Source organism: Chlorocebus sabaeus, chromosome 2 (assembly GCF_047675955.1).
Source record: "Chlorocebus sabaeus isolate Y175 chromosome 2, mChlSab1.0.hap1, whole genome shotgun sequence".
NCBI classification, from domain to species: Eukaryota; Metazoa; Chordata; class Mammalia; order Primates; family Cercopithecidae; genus Chlorocebus; species Chlorocebus sabaeus.
The window spans coordinates 91,547,642-91,553,641 of NC_132905.1; positions in this window are offsets into that span (position 1 = coordinate 91,547,642).

The window sequence follows — 6,000 nt, forward strand, 5'->3', positions numbered from 1 at the left end:
GAAAAAAAAAAACACGACTTATTTTTATTTAAAACTACATGTAGAAAATCATGAAAGATTCAGTAATTGTGTTAGGCCCACAAGTGACCATTGAGCTTGCCCCTGTACTGCTTCCCAGCTTTTGTGGTGGTGAACTTAACTGTTCTGTTCTTCCAGCAGGGAGATACATAATCAAAATACACGTGAAGACGAGCTAGCAGGCACTCGGTTCTAGGCCAGTTTCTCAGTTTCCTTTGGGCCTGCCTTTATTTTGATAGCCCTCAGAATACAAGTTCAGACGTGGTCCGGTGCATTCCAGGTGGCATCCCCATAGACAATACAAGTTCAAGACTCATTTTTATGTTCCTTTTTATAGTGGTAGACTGTATGTAATCAACTGGATGGTTCATTCCAAATACGTGACTTGGTCTTAGTGCCATATATGAAGGAAGTTTGAAAATGTAATGGGGAAAAAAGCTGTGTGTGACTTCGGTATACCCAGACTTTATTCAGATTTCTTAAAAATCTGCTAGGGATGTCTGTTGACCAGATGTTGGAAAACCTTTGGTGTCAGGGACAGTAGAGCAGAAGTTCTGATTTTCTAACCCTGGCTCCTTATCTAGGCCTGTTTCCTTGGATGAAAACATACATCATCAAGTAATTTGTAGTACAAAGAACAAGAGAAGAAACCCTAAGAAGACAGCTTATTTGTTATCCTCCCTTTTTATGACTAACCTTAATCCCAGTGAATCCACTGAGAACCAGCCTGTGGATGCCTACTGGGCTTTCACACTGGGCCAGGAATTTTTGACGTATATCTGTGTTGAAAGCACTGGATGCTTGTTCAGTGGAAGACGTGTTCACTGAGGTAAGTGGCTCATCGCTTGCTGTGTTTGGCTCTCTCTCGGCATTATACATAGCCAAGGTCCCAGATTTTGACTGCTCTCAGTGGGTGTTCTTGCATCAGAACTTTTAAAAAATAACACTACCTTAACACTGAGACTGTCAGGTATTTGTCAGTATTTACTTCTAATTTCCTACTTTAAATCTTAAGGGACAAAGTATTTCTCCAACTGGACACTGATTTGAAAGACAGTAACTAGAATGCTACAGGTCTGTCTTCCAGTATGCAGCTGCTTTACCTGAAAACTTTTCCCCATAATTTCTCATCTTTAGGGTATGTCCCTGTTATTAAAAAACAAAACAAAACAAAAGTGTGGAATTAATGTGGGTAAATTTCCATTTCAGTTGAATTTCCTGCCATCCCCAGCAAAACCTGTGAATGCTGCTTCAAAGCATTGAGGAGGCAGAGACAAGCCTTAAACCAGCTTCCTTCTGCTCTTACCAGGTAGCCTGGTTCAGTCCCAGCTGGGTCCTGAAGGAGCACAGTACTAGAGTCTGAGTCATGTTGATGAATAAAGTGCGTTAAGTTTGGGTCAGGCAAAATGGTGGCAAAAGTTCATGATGCAGGACAGAGGAAACAAGTGGACAAGACAAGTGGAGCCCAGCTCTGTTCCAAAGGGAGGCCGGGCGATGCTGTCATGGGCATGGTCGGCCGAGTTCTCATAGCTAGAGAAAGGCCGTGTAGGTATTAGAGCTTAACGTGTCATCTGTTCGAAAGACCAGCTATTTTATAATCTTTCCGATTAAATTTCTAAAATTGCTACCTTGGGGATTTTTTTTTTATTCCTATGAAGTTTTGCTTCCATTATATACTCATTCATTAGTCAGTGTACTTGCCCCTGAATTCCGTATCTGAAACTGCAGTCCAGGCAGAGATTCAGAGCCAAGGGCAAAATGAAGTGGCAGGCGCTGGGTATGTGTGGTAGTTCTGCACTAGGGCGGCCAGAAAGCACCCAAGCGGGTGTGCTGGGTGGGGGATTATTAACGAACACCCAGGCAAGAAGATGGGCCTGAGCCTGTGTGTGGTCAGCAGAAAGTGTTTTGCTTAAAAGAGACCCTGGGATGATGACTTGGGAATCATCCTCCACTCACTGTTATACAGAAAGACTGCAGAGAAGGGCACTGCTGGGGTGGGGTTTGTTCACTCCCTCTGAAATGAAAGAAAATACCTCTAGTGGCATGAAACGGTTAAGTTTTTTAAATGTTATTTCTTTTTTAGAGACGGTGTCTGGCTTTGTCACGCAAGCTGGAGTTTAGTGGTGTGATCGCAGTTCACTGCAGCCTTAAACAACTGGGCTCAAGTGATCCTCCCATCTCAGCCTCCCAAGTAGCTGGGACTACCGGTGCACAACCACCATGCCTGGCTAATGTTTTTAATATGGGATTTTGCTGAGTTGCTCAGGCGGTACTCAAACTCCTGGCCTCAAGTGATCCTCCAGCCTGGGCCTCTCAAAAATAAATAGGCTGGGCATGGTGGCTCACGTCTGTAAAGATTTAAAGCGGAATGCAGTGAAATAGCATGAGAAAGAGCGTTTTAATGGACATCACAGACAAGCCTTGTTCTGCTGAAGAGGTGATGCCGCGAGGTGGGCTGGAGTTCACTTCAGGCACCACTCCCACTTCCATTGCCCGCAAATCCAGGAAAGAAATGACTAATGAACTGTAGTGATCTCAAACTGCTAAATCAGTTTAAAATCATCAATTTAAAATGACTTTCAACTTTGCTGCACTTTAGAACTTTATAAAACCACAGATGCCCATCACACTGGCAGAATTTTAGATTCAGAGTGTGGGGTGGGGCCTGGAGCTGTTTCCTGAAACTTTGCGGGCGATTCTGAACCTGCAGCCAGGCAGGACTCTGGCAAGAAGAGGCATGTGGCTAATCTGACGGAAGTCTGAATCCAAGAACTTTGTTTTTTTTTTTTTTTTGAGACAGTCTTGCTCTTGTCTCCCAGGTTGGTGTGCAGGGGTGCGATCTCAGTTCACTGCAACCTCCGTTTCCCAGATGCAAGCGATTCTCGTGCCTCAGCCTCCCAAGTAGCTGGGATTACAGGTGCACACCACACCAGGCTAATTTTTAGATTTTTGGTAGAGATGGGGTTTCGCCATGTTGGCCAGGCTGGTCTTGAACTCCTGACCTCAAGCTATCTACCCACCTCGGCCTCCCAAAGTACTGGGATTACAGGCGTGAGCTACCACTCCCAGCCCCAAGAACATCTTGAAATGGAGTTTGATTACCAAAGTTTACATAGAGTAATGGAGAATTAAAATTTACAATTTATGGTGCATTACGAAATGTTATAAACAAGCCTTCGAGAAAGGCAGAAATTGCCAGATGTAAGTGTATAAAACTTACACAATTTGTTCCTTTTTGTCTTCTTCCTTGTGGAGATGGGTCAGTGTGACATCCTATTCATTAATAGCTCTCAGATGTCCCACAAGAATGGTACACGTTATTTCCCAATAGTGAGAATGGAACTGGTTCCTTTATATCTCAGTCTCATTTGGTCTTGTAAGCCCATGAAGGGTTTCCTAGGGGACTAGCCACCAGCTCTGTATAGTAGTAAGAGTTTCCCTCTCTAGAATCCCAAAGAGGTTCAGATCCCACTGCTCTTCTCGTTGGCTTCGTGACCCTGGGCATGCTGCTTTACTTGCCCAAGGATCACTTTTATCTTTGTGCAATGAAGATATCCATAATGTCCACTTAGGAGATACTGTGCGTGCCTCAGTGAGGTAATGTCCACAGAAAGCACAATGCCTAGTATATAAGAAGTGTCCAATAAATACAGTATGTGGCTATACAGAGTGGAGTCCACAACCTGAATGGAACTTCCTATTTCTTCGTAAATACAACAAACAGTGTAGGAAAATGGGGTGGGCAGTGTTCTCCGTGGAGGGCTAAACAGCATTGCTCTCCAGCTGACTCTTATATTTGGAGTCTGGGACTAGGTGTTAACATTACTAGTTGGTTTTGCGTCCTGCACAGTCCCTGTATCTATTTAAGAATTTTGAGGTTTGTTGTGGGGAGTTTGTGGGTAGTTTGCTTTGCTTGATAAAATATATGATATTTAAATGTTGTATAAGGATGGGTTTTTCAGTAGAATTTTTCTATACAACCTCAGGGAGACTGCCTGGAGGAGTAACTATGGTAAGGGTCTATTTTTGAACAAGCATTGTCATTAGACCCTTGTGATCACTTGTCCAGGGGCCGGTCCCCACCCTTTGCTCTCACTCCAAGGAAAGTCTGTTACATGTTTAGCCTTCAGAGGTTTGATGCAGATCAGGGAGAGAAGAGGGTGACAAAAATTAGCTCTAAGTTTATAAATGAAACAGGGATATTACCGCGGAAGCTTTTGGAATGTAATAGGTTGTAACCCACATTTTGAAAGCAGTAAGGAACTAATTGCTGCCTTTTTCTTTTCCTTTTTTAGTCTGTTGACTTTGTTGATAATATTAGGTGACTGCATGGAGCCTGGGTTCTCTCAGTGTTAGCCTGTTATTCCTAAAGTATCCTCCCCTCCTTGTATCAAATATAAGGACAAAAATGTCTCAGGATAAAAGTCTGTTTGCATTAGACTACACATGATTACAATGTAATCATGTATATTATTACAACAGGCCATGAATTTGGATGGATGATGAAGCGGAAACAAGGGATCTAATCATGGGACGTAACTGTTCACCTCAGGTAGATAAAAATACTTCTGGGACAAGTAAATTAGACAAGCTTTTGTGCTTCCCAGTACCTCTGGGTCTTGTGCCTGGCCAGTCTGGGCAGCTCTGCGCTCAGAGGCCTTCGGCACGATGGGTCCTCCCAGCACGGGCCTCAGCGCTCACCACTGGATGAGGAGATCTACAGGGCTCAGTGTGGTTGAGCACTACTGGATTCCTCCATGGCCCTGGATTGTGACTGCTACTGTATTCCAGTTGAGTGGTTTTTGCTGTTCACAGAGCGCTTACACAGGATTCTTACCTTCTGACTGGAGTGTCACCCTCACGCAAGAATGTGGGTGCTGGAGAGACGGACTGCCTCCTTCTGTAGGTGGATGTTTCTGAAGGCATCTCCCACTGATCATGTAATGCAGCTACTTAACATCTTCTGTAGTCTTGAAGAATTCAGACTAGGAGCTTGTCCAGGGAGGGTTCCCACGTGCGTTTTCACTAATTGTGTTCTTTCTCCCCAGCTCGGTTTTGTCTGCGGATTAGAGTTCTGACCATCTTCACTAGAAGTAGGGGCAACTAGTCATGACTAGATGCAAGAAGCAAAAGAGTAAACTTCATTTTACTGGCAAAATTAAAACAGTGAACTTGAAATATCTCCCCTACTTCCTGCAGAGACACTGAATCAAAGAAAGCAATCAGTACTAACCCCGGAAACAATTGAGAAATGAACAAAAAGTCCTACCCTTAAGAAGAAGAATGTCTTATCAGCAAAGGGTCTTGGGGCAGCTGGTGTGAGGACTGTATAAGAGAAATCAACAAATATTAATTGAACACCAGTCGTGCAAAGCACTTAGGTCTTAAGGATGAGGACAAAAAGCATGTCGCGTTTTGTTCTTACAAGTGGGAAAGATAAGTAATTACAAGTAAGCCAAGTGTTTTAAAAGAGTGTGAACAGAGACCTTATTCTAACCCAGAGAGGCTGTAAAGTGCTGTTTTCCCAAGGAACTGAAGTTCTAGCTGATACCTAGTGGAGGAATAGGTGTTAACCAGGTGGGAATGCTCTAGAATCTAGGAGAAGACAACAGGCCATTCGAAGGTGAGGAGCCTTGCCAGCATCAGTTTATAAGTTAATAGAGTCAAGAGCTGTTTAGGAAGGAGAGCTGACAGACCTCGGCGACTGAATGGATTCTGGGAGCAGAGGTGAAAAGGAGAGGAGTCAGGTTTCCTCTCAGAGTTCTAGGACTTTGAGTGCTAAGGGCTTGTAGGAGAACTATGTGGAGATGTCTGGTAGGCATCTAGAATGGATGGAGAAGGGGGAAGTCAGGCCTGAGAATGGCCGATTTTTGGTCATTCTCATATAGGCAACTGATGGTGAATGGGATGATATAAAGGGAGATGGGTGGAGAGCCTAGGACACTTAAATAAGACAAACTTGTATGTTCTAAAAATGAGCAT